General features: G+C 44.8%; 1 protein-coding gene and 1 pseudogene across 45 annotated transcripts in view; one reads left to right on the forward strand and one right to left on the reverse strand.

Moving 5' to 3' along the window:
• ST6GAL1 (ST6 beta-galactoside alpha-2,6-sialyltransferase 1) overlaps positions 1-24,918 on the forward strand; it is a 164,760-nt gene that overhangs the window by 26,625 nt on the left and 113,217 nt on the right. For 5 of the 45 annotated variants that reach the window (XM_084990672.1, XM_084990657.1, XM_084990645.1 and 2 more), the window contains exon 2: positions 19,730-19,885. The exons of the other annotated variants lie outside the window; for them this stretch is intronic. The gene's annotated coding sequence lies outside the window, so the exon portion shown is untranslated. The remainder of the gene's footprint in view (positions 1-19,729; positions 19,886-24,918) is intronic. 45 annotated transcript variants of the gene reach the window in all.
• Positions 18,863-19,476, reverse strand: LOC102159106 (AP-3 complex subunit sigma-1 pseudogene; annotated as a pseudogene).

A 24,918-nucleotide genomic window follows, 5' to 3' on the forward strand; every position in this document is an offset into this window, starting at 1 on the left:
TTGAAAGCTGCACCCTTCCATTATCCCTTTCAAGAGTTCTTTATCCATTGAGAAAAGATAGATTTAGTAATTCCTTACTCCCTCTCTAGCCTTTCCTAAGCTTAGTTAGTTTTCTCTTCTGGCTGCCCCTTGCCCTCAAGTTGGAGCCTGGCCAACTATGGAGACTTAGATGTTTTGCCTCTCATCCCTGTGCCAGGAGGCCTTTGTTTGGGCATAAGCACGCTGAGAAGAAAGTGACTCCTAGGGGGCTACTCCTGAGCCACTTGGGGGAGAACAAAGCATTGTTTTCAGTGATTTTATTTAAATAAACCTTTAAAAATGAAAGTCTCATGGAAGTAGCTACTTATTTTTGTATTTGGCAGAGGAAAAGTTGGAAAATCAAAGAAAACACTTGGAGTCTGGATTTCCCCAGAGCTGACGTGTTATTTCACCCTGTCCCTCTTATCTCCTGGCTACATTTATTTACTTTCTTACGGGTTTCCAAGGTTTTCATTTTTGTGGTAATTCCACTTGGTACTGGAGTCTAGTTCATATCAAGATACTTGCCCTTTAAGGACCTTAGGAACTCAACTGGTCAGATCCTATTATTTTCGGAATGGAAAAACTGAAGCTCAGAGAGGAAAAATTACTTGCCTAAGGACACCGAGCAAGGCATCTGCTTTTAGTGCCTCTTTTTGCATGAAAGGGAAACTGTTGTTTGTTGGTACCCCAGAGTAAAGTCAAAGTTATGATGGTTGTTATAACAACAGCCTTTAAGTCAAAGAATGAATTCCTTAAGGACTTCATAGGTTTTGGTTATTAAACAAAGCCGTGGATTCCACTGGTAGATATGGTGAGGAATATTATGGTTACTATTTACTAAATGGTTCGCTTTACACTTGCCGTTGCCTCTGGCAGAGGATGTCTTGTACATTCCCTGGTCGGAGCTGCTTTAAGTTTAATCATAAAACAAAAGGCAGCAAACAGTCAGAAGAGAGATCTCACTTAGTTCTTTGTGTACTTCTTGGGCTCCAGTTTCCTTCTTTGCACATAAGAGTCCCTTCTGCGCAGTTTCTGTACAGGCTGTTTCTGGTGGAGTAGAAACTGCTTGGGTCTAGAGGCAGAGGATTGGGTTTGGATCAACCCGCCTCTCCTGTGTTCCTTGAGAACCAGCAGGCTGCAACCACAGTGTATAACGTAAGGTGAAGAACAAGTACACATCTCCCGAGGGTGTGGTTGGCACCCAACCGTGCCAAGTACACCTCTCTTGGAGGGGTTGGGTACTTACCAGCTTTTTAATGGTAGAGAATGATGGTGGGAGAATAACCCCAGAGGGTAAGCCCTGTGCTCACAGGAGGAGACCCAAGCTAGTCATCAGCAGGGGTGAATGTCTTCCAGACTGTAAAGGGGGCTTTTGGGTGGTTGTGAAGTGAGTGTGTGTGTGTGTGTGTGTGTGTGTGTCTAAGGTAAATAAACCTAGTAAAAACAACAACAAAAAACTAACCCAGAAATTTCATGCTCAAGTGGGTACAATGTAAAGTCATTCAATTCATTTATTTCATATTTACTAACAAGCAGGCCGGTGGGGGTGTGGGTGGGGTGGTTCCTGTGCTCCACCTGGCATTACAAAGAACCAGACCCACTCTTTGCTCCACCACCCTGGCTTGGAACACTCTTGGATCTGTCCTTGGAAATTACCCTCAGGAATCCGCAGAAAATAGATTTAATTTATCATAGAACTGACCTCTGTGGGAGCAGGATTGGCCTTTTCCTTCAAGAGTCAAACTAAGAACAGGTGGTAAATGAGAACATGGAAGAGGGAAGGCTTCAAAGAGAATATGGATCTTTGTAAATAGCATGTGGTTGCATTAAAAAGTGGCAGGAGGAGTTCCCATTGTGGCTCAGCAGGTTAAGGACCTGACATTGTCTCTATGAAGATGCAGGTTCCATCCCTGGCCCCGCTCAGCAGGTTAAGGATCCAGCGTTGCCACAGCAAGCTGCTGTCACAGATGCGGCTCAAATCTGGCATTGCTGTGGCTGTGGTGTAGCCTGCAGCTGCAGCTCGAATTTGACCTCTGGCCCGGGAACTTCCATATGCCACAGGTGAGGTTGTGAGAAGAAAAAAACGTGGCAGGACTAGTTCACTAATGAAATTCACAGTAATCTCGAACATTAGAGTCCCGAGAATTTGCTTAGACTTTGTATCAGTGATTTATTCAGTAAGAACTGAATTGGGGGAAAATACATTTTTCTTGCTGGCCTTTATGTATACTGTATGTATTCTGACTCAGATAGATGTACTTTTTATAGTTTCATATATGAAGGTAACATAGTAAGCAATGCAGTGTCACCACATTAAAATACTGGTGTGATTTTCTAAGTCATTCCTAGAAGGGTCAGATTAGCTTTTAAAATCTATTTGGTGATTTGAATTTTTATTTAAATTCTGATTATAAAAATACAGCATTCCGGGAGTTCCTGTCGTGGCGCAGTGGAAAGGAATCTGACTAGGTACCATGAGGTTGTGGGTTCCATCCCTGGCCTCTCTCAGTGGGTTAAGGATCCAGCGTTGCCGTGAGCTGTGATGTAGGCTGGCACCTACACCAGATAGAGCTTAGATGTGATGTTGCTGTGGCTGTGGTACAGGCTGGCAGCTGTAGTTCTGATTCGACCCCTAGCCTGGGAACTTCCATATGCCACACATGTGGCCCAAAAAAGCCAAAAAAACCCCCAAACAAACAAACAAACAAACAAAAAAACATGCCCATTGAGGACGATTTGGAAAGTACAAAAAAACAGAGAAACAGAAGAAGAATTCTGTTATTCAAAGACAACCATTGTTAACATTTGGCAATTTTCCTTCTTGTCTTTTTTTTTTTAAAGTGGATTTCCTTTCTCTAAATGGTAGAAAACATACTGCATGGGTCATAGTTTACATCCTCATTAAAGGTGGGCCTTTTCACTCGTTACCATATCAGCATCTCCAGGGTCACGTGGTCCCATGGGCTCTGATCAGTCTAGTGATCACGTCAGTGAAGGCCTGTTGAGGAGGGAGCTTCCAACTTCCATCCCCTTTCCCAACCCTGCCTTAAGGATCCAGACACCAGCCATTTAAAAAAAAAAAATTTTGTTTTTCATGTTAGTGGAAGCTTAAAGTCTAATGGAGAGAGAAGAGCCCTGCCTATGGCCTTGGGTTTTTGTCCTGCCCTTGTGACTTCCAGCAACTTACTTTAACACCTGGTTTTCAGTTTTTGTATGTGTTAAAATAAGCAACTCCCAGGTTGTTTATTAATTCATTCCTTGCATATTTGAGTGCCCGCTCTAAACCAAAGCTGTATAAGAAGAGCTTAGCTTTTCAGAAGCTCATAGTCTAATGGAGGAGGCAGGGTAACAAGAGACTAGTGCAGGGCAGCATGGGAATGCAGAGGAGGGGCCTCTCCCCAGACAGGAGCAGTGGGGACGGCCTCCTGGACCAGGGCCACTGTGGGCCAGTCAAACCACTTCCAATTTTCCGCTGTTGTAATTGACACCATGATTAACATGTTTGTGAAAAAAATCTCTGTCTACGTTCCAGATAATTCTCATAGGATACATTCCTAAAGTTGGAATTAGGGTCATACTTGAAAGGGTATGATCAGTTTTAAAAACTTTGTAGATTTAGTCTCAGTTACACCTAAAGTCTAAAAGTACCTAAGTATTATGTATTGTGGGAACAGTAGAAATTAAGAGGGCAAGTAATTTAGGATTTGAATTCTTGCTCACCAAGTATCACCAATATAGACTTCAACAAGCTACCTAAGCTCATGAAGCTTCAATTTCCTTCTCTGTAAAATGGGCATCATAGCCCTTACCTCACTGACCATTGTAAGGATTAAATGAAATCACAGGTGAAGGGTCCAGCACAGTGCCAGGTACATAGGAGACACTGTAAGTGATAACTGTTATTGTTATAAATGGGATTTTTCACAAGCTGAAAAAACTTTCAGTCCTAATAATATTTTCTCACCATGATAGCAGGCAGAAAGTTAATTTAAGGTGGTACTTCCTACTAGCTCACAAACAGAGAAAAATGATCCATTGCATGATGCATTACAAAAGTCTCTTTGTTATGGAAAATTTCAAACATGCAAAAGTAAAAAGAATGGTGTAATTGCCCCCTCCCCCCCTTTATATTCAGGTACTTTCAACAGTTAGAAAAACTCATGGCTGGTCTATCACTCCACACTCTACCTCTCATGACTTCGTCTTTTTTTTTTTTGCCATTTCTTGGGCTGCTCCCACGGCATATTGAGGTTCCCAGAACAGGGGTCTAATTGGAGCTGTAGCTGCCAGCCTACGCCAGAGCCACAGCAACGCCGGATCCGAGCCACGTCTGTGACATACACCACAGCTCATGGCAACACCGGATCCTTAACCCACTGAGCAAGGCCAGGGATCGAACCCGCAACCTCATAATTCCTAGTCAGATTCATTAACCACTGCGCCACGATGTGAACTCCCTACCTCTCATGACTTTGGAAGTGCAGCCCATACGTCTTTGCAGCTCAGCCATAACTATGTCCAGGGATGCATATTTGAGGCATTGGGTACTACTGCTCTTGGAGTCCAACTCTGCTGTCACTGTTATAGAACCATGTGTGTGTTTGTTGGGAAGGTGGGGAGAGGGAGCACCAACCTGAGAACTTCTCAAGTTTTACTGCTCAAATGAATTTTCCTGTCATGTCTTGTGTCCCAAAGAGACGGGTAAAAGAAGCACTAAATTAGAGTGAGGAAACCTGGTTTTGCATAAGGGTCCCACCCTTTACCAATTGTGTTTTGGCAAGTAAGTGACTTTGTGATTTCTTTGACCACATTTATAAAAATTGAGTGACTAGCGAATGAGGTAATCCATGTGACAGCCCAAGCAGCTCCATATTAGTTGGACCTGAATTGGGCTTGAATCCAGCCTTCCCTCTGGACAGGCAGAGTTTCCATACGGAATGCCGGTCAGAGACGCACAACCTGGCTGTACTGGGATGTGTTCAAGCAGTGTTGCTTCCCCTCTCATCCTGAAGTTGTGGCCGTTTGTCTGAGGAGTGCCTGGCACACAGAGTCCCTGATGCTTGCTAGACTCTCCCGTCTTTGGCCACTTCCCTCTGATTTATGGCTGAGCACAAGGAAGCCCAGAGAAGGTAGGGCCCTGCCAGCTGTTCCTGAGAGACAGACCTTCCGTGATGCCTCTTTTCCTCATCTCAGGGCTCCCCTTTCCCTTACAATTTTGATGAGTCTTGGTCCCTCCTAACTCGCTATTGTACCCAAGGAGGAACGTTTGACTCAAAGGAGGAACTGATTTCATTTAGTAATTGAATTAAAGTCCTCTCCTTAATCCACGGGGACTCCCATTATGTCCGGGCCTGCATTGTGACTCGTGGTCTCCAGCTGTCATCAGCTAGCTGTGTGGCGTTGGGCAGACACATGCCACCCTGGGCTTGCCACTGCAAGGACTAACCTCCTGCTCTGAGGTCATCAAATGGGGAAAAACATACAAAGGTGGAAATTATACATAAATTTAGGGGCTTCTTCATACAAATAATAAGCGTAATCTCTCACAGATTGTTCAAATAGGGTAACAAATTAAGCCCCTTACCTTTTGTCATTTTTCCACAGTCCCACTTCTCTGCAAGGGGACTACTGCTTGCAGTGTGTTGTGGGTCCTTCAGCCCCCTTTGGATGCTCATATGTACGTATTCATGGTTATGGGTGGATACATTTTAAAAACTCAGTGGATGACATTATAACTGCAACTTTACAAACCTGCCCTTTTCACTTTACCATATGTGTTGATATATTGGAAGTCTTTCCATACTAACATATACAGATGATTTTTTTTTTTTTCATAGCGGCATCACCTCTTCTGTTGATGGGTATTTATCTATTTCCATAAAAATATATTTCTAGGTGTACTCAGACCTTGGACATACAGAATGTTGGTTGTACATGTCATGGTTAAAAGGTGTCAGTCCTTCAAGCTCTGGAAAGTGTAGTGAGGGAATGGTGCGGGGACACTGAGAACTGTGCCCTGGAAAGCTGGAAGGAATCTAGGGCTCCTGGGAAGAGCCAGCATTTGGATGGAAGGTTATTTTCGGAGATGGCCTGAACGCTCCGGTGCCCTAGGCTGCAAGTGCAAGGAATTGAGCTGCGTCATCACTTCCTCCTCCTCCTTCCACCATCCCTGGCTCTTTCGAATATGTTTCTGTTCCCAGGGTCCATGGCATCTGAAGGGAGGACTGGAATTGGAGTGATGGGGAGGAGGAGGGAGCAGCGAAGAAGAGGAGGATTTGATCTCAGGCTCTGCAGGAGGGAATGTGCCAGGTCTTCTCTATTCTAGCGGGGTATTCGGGCCCATCTGGAGTGTTGTAATTCCCTGGGTCCTATACCAATCATGATAAAATGGAGACAGCCGGAACAGGGCTACTCGGAAGATGGAGGTTTAGGACACAGTATCGGAGGTGGGATATATGTGAAAACTGCGACGGGCACTTGCTTCATGTGGAAGAATGATTAGAATTCCACTGAGTGGCTGTTGGGGAGAGGAAAACCAATGCAGAGTTGCAGAATGACAGATAAGGAAGAACTTACTCAGCAAAACTGCCCAACCATGGAACGGGCTAGGCCACAAGGCAGGGAACTGCCTGCCATGGGAGTATCTAAGCAAAAGTTGCAAGTAAACTCATTTGCCGTCCAAGGATTCCTGCTTTGCAGAGAGTTTGACCGAAATGTCTGGTAAGGCCTCTTCCAGTTTGGAGAGTTTATGACTGTGGGGCAAGAAGCAGAAAGATGCAGAAATAGGACTGAGGGGAGGTGGTGGGACAAGTTATGGACAACCTGTCTGAAGTCGTTCTCACCGGCTCTAAAAATGTGGACTGAAATGGAGGCCTTCAGAGGAGGCTTAGACCATTGTTTCCATCCTGGCAGCCCTCCTCCTGTTCTGTCCTTAGCTTCAGCTCTGCTTGACTTCGTATTCATAAATTATTTCCACAGGAATAAATATATCACATACACTTTAGATGACCAGGAAATCTGGCATCAGAAAAGGACTACATGTCCCAGGAGGATGACAGTAAAAGAATTTTTTTATTATGGTCTTTCTAAATTTGCATCCGCCTCTTGGTTTCTCTAGACAGGACCGAGATATCACTCAGCTTCAATTTTAGGAACACTCTACCCTTGCAACCTCACAAAGATCCTCTGAGCTGAAGTTGACAGCACTCACCATGTTTAATGCTTGTCCCGTTCTTTCCTGTGGATGAGGAAGAACGTCTTGATCTTAAGTCTTAGCCAAGTCTTGGTGAAGGAAACATGGCAAATTTACCATCTTCCAGGCTTTTGCTGTCCTCTTGGCCCTGAAAAGACACTGTGTTTGTTTCTCTATCTAGTCCTCATAGTCTTGATGTCTTAATATCATCAGCTCCATTTTGCAGATGAGAAGGCTGAGCTTCAGAGAGGGGTAGAGAATCACCCTGAGGTTCACTGCTGCTAAGTAGTGATGCTGGCATCAGGTGTAGCTCTTTCCCTATATATCATGTTACAGGTTTTTCCACCGCTAATCATTCCCAGTCCTTTGGGGCTGCAAAGTGCTTCCTCCTTGTATTTCATTGGGATCCTGGCTGAATTTCTCCTGCTGGGGCTGATGAAAGCTTTCCACCATTCCCCTAAGAACAGATGAATGAAGCAACTCATGGGACAGCCATGTGTGAATAGCTTGATGTTTGGATCCAGCATACATTTGCTTCTTCCCATCTTTGGTAAGAGATGTTTTCATCAAGCCTTGTTTGCCTTTTTTTTTTTTTTTCTTCTTTCTTTCCCATCTGCCTTTTAAAGCTATGATGTCTCATTATCTGGTTACAACTGGAATAAAGGCACTGGTAGTGAGCATGCCCACAGTTTGATCGGTACCATTGCTTATCCAACTTCAAGGCCTTTAGGTGGTAGGGAGGACTCAATGTTGGCATTGTTAAGGGCTTATCTTGCAGCTGTGCTTGTAGTCTCTTGAATAGTTTCTTTGCTTGTAAAGCTTATTCAACATTATTTTGTTCACCAAATATTTATTGAGTGCCTATTGTGTAGTAGGCACTGTGAGTATCTATCTAAAGAAAATACAGTGTAGATATGAATACACATTCTGTGTAATTAGCGGGGCCTTTCAAGTTAGTGGCACACAAACTTTCTGTATCACCCTTTTCCTCTTTTCTGAGAGCGCTTGCTTTGTCCATTTATTCAACCAACATTAAGAATCTAAAATATGATACAAATGAATTTATTTCCAAAACAGAAACAGACTCATAGGCATAGAAAACAAATTTATGCCTACCAGAGGGGAAAGGGGGTGGAGGAGGGATAAATTAGGAGTCTGAGATTAGCAGAGACACACCACTATATATAAAATAGATAAATGACAAGGACGTGCTCTGTAGCACAGGGAACTGTATTCAATATCTTGTAATAAATCATAATAGGAAAGAAGACAAAAGAGAATATATACATGTATATATACATAAGAATCTGTTCCCATCGTGGCTCAATGGTTAACAAATCCGACTAGGAACCATGAGGTTTTGGGTTCAACCCCTGGCCTTGCTCAGTGGGTTAAGGATCTGGCTTTGCTGTGACCTGTGGTGTAGGTTGCAGACTCGGCTGTGGTGTAGGCTGGTGGCTACAGCTCCGATTAGACCCCTAACCTAGGAACATCCATATGCTGTGGGAGCAGCCCTAGAAAAGACAAAAAAAAAAAAAAAAAAAAAAAGAACCACTTTGCTGTACACCAAAAACTAATACTGCATTGTAAATCAGCTATTCTCCAATAAAAAAATCCCCAACCGCTCCAAACCTTTCAAGCAGCATAAGGCGCCTGCTGTAGTCCATGCACAGTGCTCATTTTTTTTTTTTTTTTGTCTTTTTGTCCTTTTTAGGGCCGCACCCATGGCATATGGAGGTTCCCAGGCTAGGGGTCTAATTGGAGCTGCAGCCACTGGCCTACGCCAGAGCCACAGCAATGTGGGATCCCAGCCGCGTCTGTGACTTACACCACAGCTCACAGCAATGCCGGATCCTTAACCCACTGAGCAAGGCTAGGGATTGAACCCACAACCTCATGGTTCCCAGTCGGATTCATTTCCGATGCACCACGACAGGAACTCCCACGATGCTCATTTTTAGAGCCTAGACCCAAATATTCTCACAGTTCTCTTCCTTTGAGAACTTAGTTTGAGGTGGATATGCAGATATTAATGATGTAGTGTGATGACTATTATGATTTAGGTGTACGCAGAGGTTGGGAAAAAGGTACAGAGAGTTTGGGAAAGCTTTCCAGAGGAGGTGCTACCCAAGCTGGCCCTTAGCTGTTAGCCTCTGGGAAAAGGGCATTTGAAGGAGAAGAGAGTGCAGGGGTGAAGGTGTGGGGTGAGGTATGGCTTACTGCACGTGCAGGGGAGCTACTAGCCAGCTGATGTTCCCCGAGGGAAGTACATAAGGCAGGAAATGCTAGGAGTTGAAGCTGGAGCCCTTACATGCATCGTCACATATCGTTTTCATAACCTCCCTATGGTGGCATATCGCTATTATCATCTCCATTAATAGGTGAAGAAACAAAGCTGAAGGAGGTTTGGTGACTTGTTGAGAGGCAGATGCTTGAGCCTGAATGTGGCCCTTCTCAGCCCTCACCACAGTGCCTGCAGAAGCAGGCTGAGAAGGTCTGCCTTGCTGACCACAGTGCCTAGTCCCTCTCTATTCATCTTTCAAAGGTCCTACCTTTGCTGAATCCCCTTCCTTCCTCCTGCCTCGTGGTTTCCCCAACTTACAATTAAATTGGGACTAGTGAGGCTGATGTTGAAGGCCTCTTCTGAGTCTTGGTTCAAGTTTTTGTCCCCCTTTTCATTCAGAAAATCAGTAGCTCAAAGAAAACCTTTATTGCCCAACCAGGTATAACAAGGGAGAAGGAGAAGCTTCCTCCCCTTTCTCTGAAGGTCCAAGTTCATTAAATAGCCCTGGCATTACCTGTGAATCCTCTAGTTCAGAGAAGCCCTTGGGAGACCGCAGAGGGCGCAATCTGTGCAGGGCAGATGAGTCTGGAGCAGGTGGGCCTTGAGCTGTCCCTTGAAGGATGGGTAGGATCGGGAAGGTGGAAGACATGGCATGTGAGCAATAGTATTCGGTCTCCCTCAGTGATCAGTGGGGCACAGTGGGTTAAGAATCCAACTGTAGCAGCTTGGGTGACTGTGGAGGTGTGGATTTGATCCCTGGGCTGGTGCAATGGGTTAAAGGATCTGCCATTGCCACAGCTGGGGCACAGAGGTTACAGCTGCTGCTTGGATTCAACCCCTGGCCTGGGAATTTCCATCTGCTGAGGGTGTAGCCATGAAAAAAAAGGCATCATTATATACTAATGTTCAGGGTGAGGGGTAGGAGATACAGTAGATGAACAAGACATTGTCTTTTCATGGAGAAGTTGGTGAGTCAGTTATGTGAACACAAAACTCTAGGCAGACCAAAACACTTGTAAATCAGACAGGTAGGTGTTGGGCCCCCAAGGACAATGGGGAAGGTTGCATGAAGGAGATAGAGTTTGAACTGGACCTTGAGGGATGGGACGAGTCCTCATAGGTGGAGGACGGGAGGTGGGGCATTCCTGGCCCAGGGGCAACAGGAACATCAGCAGGGAGCAGTGCAGGTGCGTGGTGTGTCTGGGTCACCCTGGGTAGTCTGTTGTGATTAGAGAACAAAGGGTGAGTGAAAGAGTAGCCTGTTCATTAAGTGCCCACAGCATTCTGGGTATGACATGCAGATCTCTTAGGCTACCCGGCCTGCTACAGAATGGGTAATAATTAATCCTACTGGGCAGATGAGGAAAGTGAAGCTGAGATTGATGTGCCCAGAGTCATACAGTGGGGAGACTGTGATTGAACGCCCTGAGCTCAGTACTCCAGAGCCTGCAGTCTCTCTCCTGTGCTGTAGCCTGCAGTGCACAGAAGACCTGCATTCCCCACCTTTGTGAAACACAGCACATACAAATACAAAGAAATATCCAAACATATTTTTACAGGTAAATATGTTTTAGATATTTACCTTTCTATCAACCCATGACATATCTATATATTTTACATGTAAATTTTATAGGTAAATTTTTAGGTAAATATAAAAGCCAAAATTTTGTGGTTCGGACTCCTCTGTCTAGCAGCTGGGTAGCCCCAGTTTCCTCAGTCCTAACTCTTATTTCCTTATCTATACAAGGGGATAACGATTGTGGTGCTGCCTATCCTCAGATTTTTATTTTATTTTATTTTATTTTATTTTATTTTATTTTATTTTATTTTATTTTATTTTATTTTATTTTATTTTATTTTATTTTATTGTCTTTTTGGGGCCACACCCTCAGCATATGGAGGCTCCCAAGCTAGGGCTCAAATCAGGGCTGTAGCTGGTGGCCTACACCACAGCCACAGCAACGTGGGATCCAAACCGCCTCTGCGACCTATACCACAGCTCACGGCAAGGGTGGATCCTCAACCCACTGAGTGAGGCCAGGGATCGAACCCTCATCCTCATGGATACTAGCAGGTTTGTTAATCACTAAGCCATGATGGGAACTCCCTCAGACTCATTTTTATGTTCTAGTTAAATCACAGGTGTGAAAAAAATGAGAAAGAATAAAAGAGCCACACAGAAGGATTTGTTATTGCTGACACACCCCTTGCTCTTCTGAGAGTGGCCAGACATCTGTTAGAGCACCCACAGGTGTCTGTAAAAAACTCCCATGGTCATGGACACGGTCCCTCAAGCTTGCTACAAACAACTTGATCAACCGGCCAGAAGCTGCTCTCTCCTGGCTCAGATAACCAGCTGGGGGCTGCGATGGGAGGAGCAGGGGCAGGAGGAAGGCCTGTCTGGCTCCCTGACTGCTGGGTCGGGGAGTGCTCTGGCCTCCCTCCCTGGTTGCTGGGAAAGTCTGGGTGGGAGAGTAGAGTCGGGATGGGATGGCTGTCATGGCTTGATGATTTATACGGGGCAAGAGAGGGTGTTTCAGACATGCCAGGCTGCAGGAAGGAATGTTTGTGCTGCCAGGCGAGCAGGCCCCTGCCACGTCTGTCTGGTAGAGGCTCGTGGTCTGGAAAAGGGACAGCCGTCAGGGAATTAGGAGCAGCCTTTATCCTCTAGAAGTACTGATGAAGACATAGCAGGGTCTTGGCCCCAGAGAAACAGTGCTCTGGTCCAACACATCAGGGTGGACTGGCAGCCAGCCCTGGACACCCAGCTAGAGTGGCCCAAGGTGACTTACATCTATTCTAGGAAGGATCAGCATTGTTCCAAGGTCTGGGCTGAGGCCTGGCAGGCTCCTGGGGGTCCAAAAGCCCTGCTGTGTGAGTACTGGGGGGTGTGGGTGTGTGGGGGGGGCGGGGGGTGTGCCCAAGGGCTGGAGGTGGTGGTGGTTTTAGAGAGAGCCAAGCTGGTCATTACTGCAATCCGTTCTTTCCTCACCCACTGGTCTCTGCTCTGCCCAGACAGGCCTTTCAGCTCAGCCTCAGTGCTGGAGGAGTCCCTCAAATTAATGGCACCCGAAGCCAAGAGAAGACCTTTTATCTGCCACACTGTACTTACGGTGTTCTGTGCAGCCAGCTACATTACACAATGTTTCCTAGACAGCAGGGACACTGACCAGGTTCTCTGCACAGCGCCCCTCCCGTCGGAGGCCTGCTGGACTGAGCTCAGCTCTGCCCCATCCTGCCTCTGAGGCCAGGGTGTGGGTCAGCCACCAGCGAGCATGCGCAGGTGCTCTGGCTGAGGCCAAGGTGTGAGAACTCATCAGGGACGTTACCCCAGCCCCAGCTGGGGAGCACCCCTGTGCTGCGATGGGCTTTTCTGCCCCAGTGCACCGTCCTTTTTCTACTTGTCACTTCTGGCTTTGGGAGTGAGAGATAAGCTGCATACGATGAAATGGGGAGTGTTCTCTGGCCTTATCTGTGGGGCTGAGCCCTGGCGGGGAGTCAAGTTTGGAACCTTGCTCAGAAACCAGGGTCAAAGGAGTGTGTCCTACAGGAGAGATGAGGGGCAGGCAGTGAGGGAGCTCTGACAAAAGCAGTTAGGCTGAATCATCCTGTATCTGAGCAGATGTTGCTGGCCCAGGGCCGGAGCTGGGGGTGGTTAATGATGATGTTAGGAATAAATCTCCAGAAGATGCTTCCTGCCAGAGGGCTTGTGGCGGTTCCTTTTTTGCTCTACACAATGAACAGCTTATTCTGGCCTGTACATTTGGAGGAGAGGAAATAACAGGTAGGGAGGAGATGGATGAAAGCTGCCTCCCAGGGAAATGCTTCTGGGCTGAGAGTCCCACCCTTGCTTTCCCAGCCAATCATCAGGGGCAGTGGGGGAGGGGCTCGTGGTGGGAGGTCTGGGCTGGGAGGCAACTCCATCACTATCTGTAGGGTCACCTTTCTCAGCAAGCCCTGATGTTGGGGAAAAAAATCATAGGCTTTGCAGTTGGACAGGCTTGGATTTAATTCCGGATGTGCCACTTCTCAGCTGTGTGACCTTGGGAATTTTTCTGACCGTCAGTTTTTCATTGTAAATGGTGTTAATCATTCCTACCTCATGGCCTTGGTATGAGTACCATGTAGTGCTTAGTGTAGTGCAGCCTGTGATGAGTGATGAGTAAATGGTAGCTCTTTTTTTTAACATGGCAGCACTTGTTAATGGTTATTCTCAGTTACTTGTCCCCGAATGGGCCAGACACTCTGCTAGGCACTCTGCTACAGTTATGAGGATACATGAGACCAGTTTCTCCCTGGAGGAGCCTCCATCTAGCAGGATAGACAAGCCTGTGGGATCAGGGACCAGATGCACAGCGGTTGCACAATGTGCTACGGGAGCAGGAAGCAGGGGTGGGGTCAGGGAAGAAGGAGTGAGACCCCAGCAGGAGGAGTTTGCTGGGTAATTAGAATGTTCTCCCCAGAAGAACAGCAGCAGATAGAAGGAGGTTCACAGCTGGAATGTGGCAGTAGGTCCACCCATAGGTGGGGGAGAGGTGCTGACAGTTGAGGCTCCCCCAGCAGGCGAGCCCCCAGGGCTTCTGCCCTCTGCTGGCGCTCAAGCCCATGCAGTTGGGCTCAGGGTAGTCTGCAGTCTTTTTTCATTAGGTGAACATGGATGGGGACTCCGCCAGCTTGGACCGGGGCGGAGAGTGTTGAGGTGGCACTTAAGCATCACAGAGATCTCTCCAGACTCAGGGCTATGATAAAGGGTAGACTTCCCTGGAGGAGCAGAACACACCAGATAGAAATTGCAAACATGGAACCTCCTAAAACACAGGCTCTGGGAGGCATGGGCTGGAGAGGGTTTCATGAAACACTGGCACAAAACTGTTGTTGTCCACACTGGGGACACTGGGAAGGTGAGTTGGGGGGGGGGTGTGACCTGTGATTTCTGCAGTTGTCAGGAAGCCTGGTGACCCCAAGTGCTGTGCTCAATGTCAGTGTCACAGAGAAATAACCAGAGGGGACCTTGAGATTCAAGGATATACATTTGTGGTTTTTGTTATTTGTAAATGACTTCAAAACATTAGGTTATACAGTAATGGGATGAACCATTTGGATGATATAAAAACTAAATTATATTTGCCACAAGCATGGTTTTTTTCACTTAGCTGGTATTATAATAAACATAGCAGCTTTAATTTACTGAATTCACACCGCCATCCTGACTGATCCCACTTTAATTCGTGACCATGACCCTTAAGTGAACATTGGTGTGGTCAGGTCATCTTGCTCTGTTCCCTTTGTCTAGTGGTTCTCAACTCTGGCTGCCATTAGTATTACTTGGGGAAGATTATGGAAAATACTGCTGCCTGAATTCCACCCCAAACTAAGGAAAACTAAATTTTTGTGGGGGTGATCTGGTCATCAGTGTCCTTTTTGAAAGCTGTGCATTCATTCCAATGGGCAGCCTTGATGGAGAACCACTGCCATTCTCTCTAATCACCATCACTGTTTGGCACCTTTTTCTTTCACTTTACACCCTTAACACCTCCTCTCCCATCCTTATTCTCAGTGGAGAAACTTATTTCCCACTTACTTGAGAAAATGATGGCAGAGGAGAGCCTTCACACCTTTCCACCACCCAATCTATGCCCATATGTCTTACTTTCTGCCTGTTGCTGTGGATGATGAATTATTCCTGCTCACTGACCCCTCCACTTGAGCATCACCCCCTCTTCTCTTCCTTAGTTAAGGATATGACTCCAGCAGTTCTCCCTTCTCTCTCTCTTTCCTTCCTTCCTTCCTTATTTTCCTTTTTATGCTCATACCTGTGACATATGGAAGTTCCAACAGGAGCTGCATCTGTGACCTATGCTGCAGTTTGCAGCAATGCCGGATCCTTAACCTACTAAGTGAGGCCAGAGATCAAAACTGCATCCTCACAGACACTATGTTGGGTTTTTAACCTGCTGAGCCACAACCGAAACTCCCTCCCTTCTCTTTCTGATGTTCCTCTCTTTATAGACCATCCACCTTTCTTACTTGCCCACCCCCACCCCAACATTTCTCTATCCACAGTGGTTGTTTCTCCCACTGAAACACACACACCCTCTCTTGACTGCATTTGCCCCTCCAGTTACTGCCTCTTTTTCTGCTCCTTGAAAGAGTCATCTGTGGTTGCTCCCTGTGGTTCCTCTTCTCTCGTTTTCATTTAAACCCATTCTAACTAGTGTTTGGCCTCCATCACTCCACAAAAACTACAAAAACTATACCTGTCAGATCTACCAGTGACCTGGGGTTGCTAAATCCAGTGGTCAAATCTCAGTCCTCATCTTGACTTGTCAGTAGCATTTCATGTAGTTGATGACTCTGTACCCCACCCTCTGCCCCGTCCCCCCAGAAGAGGTTTCTTCTCTTGGGTCTGGAACATCACTCTCTTTAGTTTTCCTCTTCTGTCACTGGCTTCCCCTTTTCGGTTTCTTGTGCCGGCTCATCTTCACATGTCCAAGTTGGAGCACCCCAAGGGGTGGACTTGGCCTCTTCTCTGTCCCCTCACTCCTGGGGATCTTCTACCATCCAAGTGCTGACAACTCTCAATTGATAACTCCATCCAGACCTTTGCCCTGACTGCCACTCATATTCAACCATCTGCTAAACAAGGCTCCTTACAAGTCTAACAGACACCTGAATGATGACAAGTCCATGGCTGCTTTTCTGTCTCAAACAGCCTTCCCTGCTTCAGTAAAAGGCAGCTCCATCCTTGCAGTTGCTAGGGCTTAAAACGCTGGAGTTGCCCCTGACTCCAATTCCCTCATGCTGCATCCAGCCTGTCAGCAATCCACACCAGCCATACTTGCACAATATGTCAAGAAACTGACTGCTTATTTGATCCACCAAATTCACACAGGTCCAAGACAGTCATTCTCTACTTCTAATTTTGGGAACAGCTTCAGAACTGAGTTGCCAGAGGAATTGTCTCATTTTTCCATTTAAAACCAAAAAAGGCTTCCCGTTTGACTTTGCAAAGCCCAAGTTCTTAGAAGGGCCTTCAGGCTTCCACATGAGTCCTCCTTCAGGTCCTCCCAGACTTCATTTCCTACTTCTTTCTACATCTTAATTCTGCTTCACTTCACTGACCTTGCTCCTTAAACATAAGGCACGTTTTAACCTCAGAGTCTGGGTACTTGCTGTTCCCTCTAGTTGGAGTATTCTTCCGTCCTATATTCCCATTGTTTTCTCCATCTCTTCCTTGAGGCACTATTTAAATGTTAGCATCTTAGAAAGGTCATTCTGTTCACCTTACATAAGATCGTAGTCTGGTGCCCCCGTCCTCAGCCATCATGCCTGGCTTTCTTTCTCTCTAATCCTGCTTTGTGGTTCTTCTCTAGCATAGATGGTCATCTGACTTATTTATATTGTGTCCCTTCTCACTAGGAATTTGTTTTTTATGAGGCAGGGGCTTCATCTCTTTTGTTCATGACTGTTTCCCTAGGACCCAGAGCAAAGCCTTAGGAATGATAGGCAGAATATATAATTGCTGGCTGAATGTAACTGAATCCATATGACAGCACTTCAAAATTAGTGGGAATAACCTATAATTTATAGATGAGGAAATTGAGGCTCAGAGAGGTTAAGTAACTTTTTCAAAGTAACACAGCTTTTTAGCATAGAGACTCAAATCTTCTAAGCGACTATGTCATCAGACTGTCTCCCTGTTGAGCTTGGCCTTCCCCCAACATCTGCAGCTCAACTTGCCTCATTTTTTCCACGTCTCATTGCAAGCAGGCAGCCCCACAGAGTGACAAAATCCCTGTGAAAATGCCCCAATTGTGTCTGGAGGTGTAGGAGGTGTATAGGAAATGCATACACAGTCCTTTATTTGCAATTCCCAAACTTCCAGATCTGTGAAAACTGCATTTTATTCTTAACCCATTTGGTGGCAAAACTTGATCCCGACTAATGTGAGGCTATTTATAAATCCTTGTTTAACCTACTTAGTTAAAATATTTATTTGTTTTGCTGCAGAAACATTAATCCATATAATTATGGAGAGTTGCCCTGACTGCTGCAGGTGTTATATAATATACGGTTTAGGCAACATACTGTTTTTCTAAAATATAAAAAATTCTGAATTCTGACGCTTATCAGGCCCCATAGATTCCTGATATGTGGTTGTGAACCCATGTTAATGCTTTCCTAAAGCATTTGAAACTGTGCCTAAAAAAAAAAAAAAATTTTTTTTTTTCCTAGTAACTATAATTTCTTTAAGAATCTTTCCAGGAACAGACTCAATTTTAAGATCTGATTAAGATCAAGCACAGTGAGCCAAGCTGAGGAGGGCATGTATGAGATGCCATTCTAAAATAGAGGGAATGAATAAGAGTCTACATACTGAACAGTGAGACCACCCCTTCTCACCCCCCTTTTTTGTTGGTTCCCACAGTGCTGGCAAGCTTTGGTTATGAGACTTCCCTAGTCATGAGATTAGAGGAGCCTCTCCGGTTAAATTTAATAGCCCAAGAGAAAAAGCGGTTCTTTTTTTTTTTTTTTTTAACAGTGATAAAATTTACCTTGTTGAGTCAGAGGGTCATAAAAATTATTGCTAAAGTAGATATTAGGCAAATTGAAATGTACTCAAAAGTCAGTTACCCTAGAGTTTATTTAAACTAAGAGAAAAGGGTGATAATGTTTTCATGCAACACATACTTGGTTCTTTAAATAGCAGTTGTGACAAATAACAGAAAGAATTAAGGAATGCTGCACTTGCGATCCATACAAAACACCAACATTTTGGGTTGTACATAACTTAAAGAACTGTCTCAAATGCTTTCCAAAATAGGAGTTCCCGTTGTGCCACAGTGAATCCGACTAGGAACCATGAGGTTGCGGGTTCGATCCCTGGCCTTGCTCAGTGGGTGGAGGATCTGGCATTGCCATGAGCTGTGGTGTAGGTCACAGACTCGGCTCAGATCCCGCGTTGCTGTGGCTGTGGTGTAGGCTGGCAGCCGCAGCTCTGATTAGACCCCTAGCCTTGGAACCTCCATATGCTGCAGGAGAGGCCCTAGAAAAGGCAGAAAGACAAAAAAAAAAAAAAAAAATACTGTAGTAGTAAATACATAGAGGCATGCCATAGATGGCCATAGGAATGCAGTTTAGAAAAGAAAGAAAAAAAAATCACACTTGGAACTATATTGAAAGAAAAAAATCACACTCGGAATTTCTTCAGAATCACTGAGCAAGAAAAGCAACGTTGAGCTTCTGTACAGATTTTACATAACTTTTATACAGTACCTTGACTTAAGTCTAAGAGCAAAAGTTAAGACTCATCTCCTCTATTTTTGGTAAACAACTGCATAGTAAACTTAGATAACTTTTTCCCCCTGGATTTTACCTGGGAGTGGCCTTTTAAATTTTTTATTTAAAAGAGGACAGGTTTGGCACTTTTATACTGATGTCAGCAGTGTTAATATTTCTTGGGGTCTCAGGAAGGTTCATATTCTTTACAGCTGATAAAGCACAGGCTGGAGCTCCTGCTAAGCCAGCCCCAGATTTCTCCAGTTTATTTTGTGCATCAATTTGTGTAACAATCTCATCCATTGGCCTCCAATACCTTTCCTCCCATCACCATATCTGCAAGAATATTGTGAAGCTTATCTACATGGAAAATTAAATCCAATTCACAGATGTTTTCAAAACACTTCTCTAATGTTTCCACAAATACTTGAATTAGATCTAAAATGCCAAGTTCAGTTTGGGAAGAGTCCACATGGAAGACAAAATATAATGTTGCATAATGTCTATAAATCAGTTTGTTGTCAGATCCTCCAATTAATAATCCCCCTTCTAGGAAATTACAAACATTCTCATCTCTCTTAGATACCAAATGGAATGTCTCCCTGATGATTTGTTGTTGTGTATCTCTGCTGTAGGGCTGGTAGAACTTGGGGAGCTGCTGCCTCCCCTGGTTATTAAAGATGAGGATCACCTTGATCATGGCTGAGCTGGGCCCACTGGGTGGGAGTTGGGGGCCAGGGCAGGGGAGGGCATGTGAGGCTCACCTCGGGATCTCGCTGGCTATCCTTCCCCACTGGCCCCCTGCCACGCACGCACACGTGCCGATATTTGCAGTTCTTTAAATAAAATGGACAGATTATTCTCAATCTCCCACTGGTAAGATCTACCAGTCCAGTAGTCCTTACACATGGAGCTTCTAGTCAACTTTTTAATGTCTTGCTTCATTTAAAAAGACAGCTCAGGAGAAAGTTTGAACAATGAACAACAGAAACCAAGAGACAAATAACAAGGCATGTAACAACAACAACATAAAAAGAAGCTCATGAGAAACAGAGACAGTGCAGACAGCAGAAGAAAACGTCACAAAAATGATTATGAGTATCAGAGAGGTAAGTGAAGTGATCCCATTAATAAAATAAAGGCAATGTACAATAACAGGAACATTTGGGAATTCCCGTCGTGGCTCCGGGGTTAATGAATCTGACTAGCAACCATGAGGTTCTGGGTTCGATCCCTGGCCTTGCTCAGTGGATTAAGGATCCGGCGTTGCCGTGAGCTGTGGTGTAGGTTGCAGACGTGGCTTGGATCCCTTGTTGCTGTGGCTGTGGTGTAGGCTGGCGGCTACAGCTCTGATTAGACCCCTAGAGTGGGAACCTCCATATGCCCGTCGCGGGAGCAGCCCTCAAATGCAAAAAGACAAAAAAATAAAAAAATAAAAATAAAATAAAAATGTAAGATTAAAAAAAAAGGAACATTTGGAGAATAAGAAAGAACTCTTGGAAATTAAAAATATGATGGCAGAAATAAATGACTCAGGAGAGGGTTTGGAATATAAAGTTGAAGAAATTTTTTTGGAAGTCAAACAGAAGAAGGCTATGAAGTGAAAAATAAGAAAGGATCGTTTTAAGAAGTTCGACATCTGAATAGGGGACTTACACAGAGAATAGAGACAATGGAAGGGACAAATCATCAAAGAAACCATGGAAAAAAAATTCCCAGAACTAAAGATACAAACTTTTAGATTGAAAAGCTCATGTGAGTGCCCAGGGCTATGACTGAAAAAGGACTGATATCAAAGCGTATTATTGTGGGGAAAAGAAAAAAGAAGAAGGGAGTTCCGTTGTGGCTCAGCAGAAATGAATGCAACTAGGAACCATGAGGATGCAGGTTCCCTGGCCTTGCTCAGTGGGTTAAGGATCCAGCATTGCTGTGATCTGTGGTGTAGGCTGGCAGCTGTAGTGCTGATTTGACCCCTAGCCTGGGAACTTCCATATGTCAAAAAAAAAAAAAAAAAAAAAAAAAAAAAAAGAGAAGAAGGAGAAGAAGAAGAAAAACCTGTAGGCACAAGAAAAACCTGTAGGCACAGTAAAATAAAAGCAAAAACAAAACCAACCCCAAACTGGTTACATACAAGAATAGAAATCTGATTCTGTGCTAGAAGCTAGTAGAAGAGAATGAAGTCATGCCTTTAAAATTCTGAGATGAATTTATTTCCAACTGAGAATTTATATCCAGACGAACTATTAATCAAATGTAAGGGTGGAAGAATGGTATTTTCAGACATGAGAAGTCTCAATTATTTTACCTCCCCTTCTGAGCATCCTTTCCAGGAAGCTACTATGGATATGTTCCTCCAAAATTAGGGAGTAAACTAAGACAGAAAGAATGGATTCTTCCTTTAAGCTTTGAGAGCAACCAGCTCAGGATGGAATAGGAGGACAGAAGTTTCCTAAGGGAAGAGCTTCAAGAAATTAAAAGCAAAACAAAACAAAACAATTGTTGAAAAGTTGAGGGCTGAATTAGTGATAGGTACATAGGAAATTAGCAAATTAAGAAAAGAAGCAATAGAGGACTCTAGCAATGACAACTAAGGAATGTTCACAAAAGGAATTAAGCATAACATGCCACATGCTCCATGTCTCAGCTGTGAACAGTAATTTATATGGTCATAATAATGTGACTTCTAGTGCTGCCTTGATAAAAAATGGTAAAAAGCTATTAGGAGAATGGGAAAAAGAAGAATGTGGGGTGTGATAAATGGAAGTTAAATCCTCATATTCTGTAATAGGAGCTCAGTGGATAATATCTAACACTGAAAAAAACAGAAGCATAAGAGCACACTCTTCAGACACTCAGATGTAACTCCAGAAATAGATAAAAGAGCCGAAAGTCAGTACATTTGAGCAGCAGAAATCAGGGGCATGGAGGGGTGGAGTCAGGTTCTGAAATTGTCTATGCAGAGGGCTTAGTGTCTCCTACATCGAGACAGGTGCCTGAAATGAGCACAGTCAAAATGGATTGATTGGAGTTCCCTGGTGGCCTAGTGGTTAAGGATGTGGCATTGTAACTGCTATGGCTCTGATTTCGTCCCTGACCCCGAAACTTTCCCATGACATGGACGAGGCCAAAAAAAAAAAAAAAAAAAAAAAAAATGTAGAGATTGTTTGCTGTAGAGAATAAATTAAGCACACAGTTGATGTTCTGAGCAGGAGCACCCTCCTTTAGGTAATTTGCATATGGCAGTTGCAGAAGAACTTCCCTTTTCTGGCTCTCTGAAAATAACATCTTAGGCCATTTCTCTTTTTGTCAGAACCTGTGTGTTCCATGCTCGACTCATCTTTAATTTCAGCTCTTTTGTTGAATGAGCTCGGCCTAGCTCTCTCCGAAGGCTGGAGAGGAGGCAGGCCAGTGTGTGGAATTTGAGGTTAGTCACTCACCGGCTCTGGGCGTAGGCTGCTGAAGCTCTGTTTCCTCATTTGAAAATGGAGAAATGTTCCTTGCCTCATAGGAGTGTGTGGGGAGTAAACTGAATAATTTAGTATATAAAGTGGCACAGTTTTTGCTAAAAAATTTTACATTAAAAAAAAAAAAAAAACAAACAAGGAGTACTGGTTAACCCTTAGTCTAGGACAAGAACCCTGTAATGTTGGGGCCTGGCCTCCCATATGAACCATCCAGAAGGCGTAAGAGCTCTGGGAGGGAGATGGTGAGGCAGGAAGAATCCAGGAAAGCCCTGATTTTTAGCAGAAATTCTTTTCTTTTTGGGGGGGGGGTGCACCTGTGGTGGCATATGGAGGTTACCAGGCAAGGGGTCCAATTGGAGCTACAGCTGTCAGCCTGCACTACAACCACAGCAATGCCAGATCTGAGCCACGTCTGCAACCTACACCACAGCTCATGGCAACGCTGGATCCTTAACCAACTGAGCAAGGCCAGGGAGTGAACCTGCACCTCATGGATACCAGTGGGATTCATAACCTGCTGAACCACAGCAGGGACTCCCCAGAAGAAATTCTTACTGTATTTTGGGTACAGCCTCTTCTGGTTGGACTGTAGGGCTCAGGAAACTTGTAGAGACCCAGATCTTGGTCTGTTTTCTGCCCAAGGATCCATAAAAGCTCTTAGGTTACTTAGCTTCCACGTCCAAACACAAGTGCCCACATCCCAGATTACATGGAACAATGGATCTGGGGTTAACAGGATGATTTTACACCCCAAGGCTCCTGTGTGCCTAGTGGCGATTGTTTATTTAAGCCAGGGGACCTGGGGCCAGAACCCTAACTCTATGACAGGCTTACCTAATCTCTGGCTCAAAACTGAGCCCCAGTACTGATCTTGCTAGGGGAAAGCTTCCGTGCTGGGGTGTGAAGTTCTCAGGGTGTATGTTCTTGGCTCCTTTTATGAACTTCTTTGGTTCTGGGTGGGATCTCTAAACACTGGCTCGGGTCCGGGGTCAGAGCCTCACACAGTGTACCTGGGAAGGAACTGTTCACTGGAGGCATGAAGGAGTTCATGAGGTCAAGTCTCTTCCTTAGAGTCATGTTTGGAGGCTTTCGGGTCTGACTGAGCTCAGAGGAGGACGAGGATTGGCGGGGGAGCTGCCAGGGGCTGTGAAGTGTTGGGACAATGTAGGCAGGAGTGATGGCAGGGAGAGAGCAAGCAAAGGACAGGCCCTGACTATGAGGAAGGAGAAATTCTGGCTGGGGGAAAGTAGCCAAGCTATGTCTGGATGTCAACCAGTGACCCTTGTGTGGTAGAAGGGAGGTCAGGAAGCAGAAGACACACAGGTCCCAGTGCTGTTGTGCATTAGATGAGTGCTGTGGAGTTCCCGTTGTGGCTTGGCGGGAACAAACCTGACTAGCATCCCTGAGGACACAGGTTCGATCCCCGGCCTTGCTCAGTGGGTTAAGGATCTGGCATTGCTGTGAGCTGTGGTGTAGGTTGCAGACGCAGCTCGGATTCCGAGTTGCTGTGGCCGTGGTGTAGGCCAGAAACTATAGCTCCAATTCAACCCCTAGCCTGGGAACCTCCATATGCCGAGGGTGTGGGCCTGAAAGAAAAAAAAAAAAAAAAAAGGTAAATGAGTGCTGTATTAAAACTTCAGGGAAGCCCATGGGTATACAGGGAGCTCCTGGATAAGGGGAGATGCTAGGAGACTCTGGGATCAGCTAAATGTGTAACACTCATAGGGTGATAGGAAAAGTTAATATAAGCCACTTAATAGATAATTCTTAAAATAGAAAAATCTGAAATCTCTATAGCCCTGTTGTTTATTTCTCATGTTTCTGCAAAGTACCAAGTTACACTTGCAATCTAGGACTGTCCTTTCCAATTGCCTCATTTATCAAAAGCCCAGCCACAACGTTTGGAAGGAAGGCTTTTGAGCAGCCGCAAGGGATGGCCAAAGCTCTATCACAACACTGTGCACTGGATCCTGGGAGAGCCCCTTCCGATCTTACTCACTGCCCTGAAAGGCTTGAGTTGGAGGCAGCTGGGCCCTCGGGCTGTTCTAAACCGAGCTCTTCAAGGATCTGTTGAAGGGATTCAGGGGATGCTCACAGGATCATCCCCTGGAGGAAAGCAGAAAGCATATATATATATATATATATATCCTTTTCTAGATGCTTCTCCATTGTAGTGTAGTGAAAGACATCAAATATAGTTCCTTCTGCTTTACAGTAGTACATTGTTGTTTCACTGTTTTATGTAAAGTAGTTCGTATCTGCTAATTCCAAACTCCTAATTTATCCCTCTTCCCCCCTCTCCCCTTTGGTAATCATAAATTTGTTTTCTATGCCTGTGAGTCTATTTCTGTTTTGTAAATAATTTCATTTGTATTATTTTTTAGATTCTCTATATAAGTGATATGATATTTGCCTTTGTCTGGCTTATTTCACTTAGTATGATAATCTCTAGGTTTATCCATGTTGCTATAAATGACATCACTTCATTCTTTTTTATGGTTCCATTGTATGTATGTACCATAGCTTTCTTATCCATTCATCTGTTGATGGACATTTAGGTGCTCCCATGTCTTGGCTATTGAAAATAGTGCTGCAGTGAACATTGGGGTGCATATATCTTTTTGAATTAGAGTTTTCTCCATGTATATACCCCAAAGTGGGATTGCTGAATGTCACAT

The sequence above is a fragment of the Sus scrofa genome, chromosome 13, assembly GCF_054392235.1.
Source record: "Sus scrofa isolate SSC_HxYL_T2T_F1_AM1 chromosome 13, Sscrofa_HxYL_maternal_Yorkshire_Landrace_v2.0, whole genome shotgun sequence".
NCBI lineage: Eukaryota > Metazoa > Chordata > Mammalia > Artiodactyla > Suidae > Sus > Sus scrofa.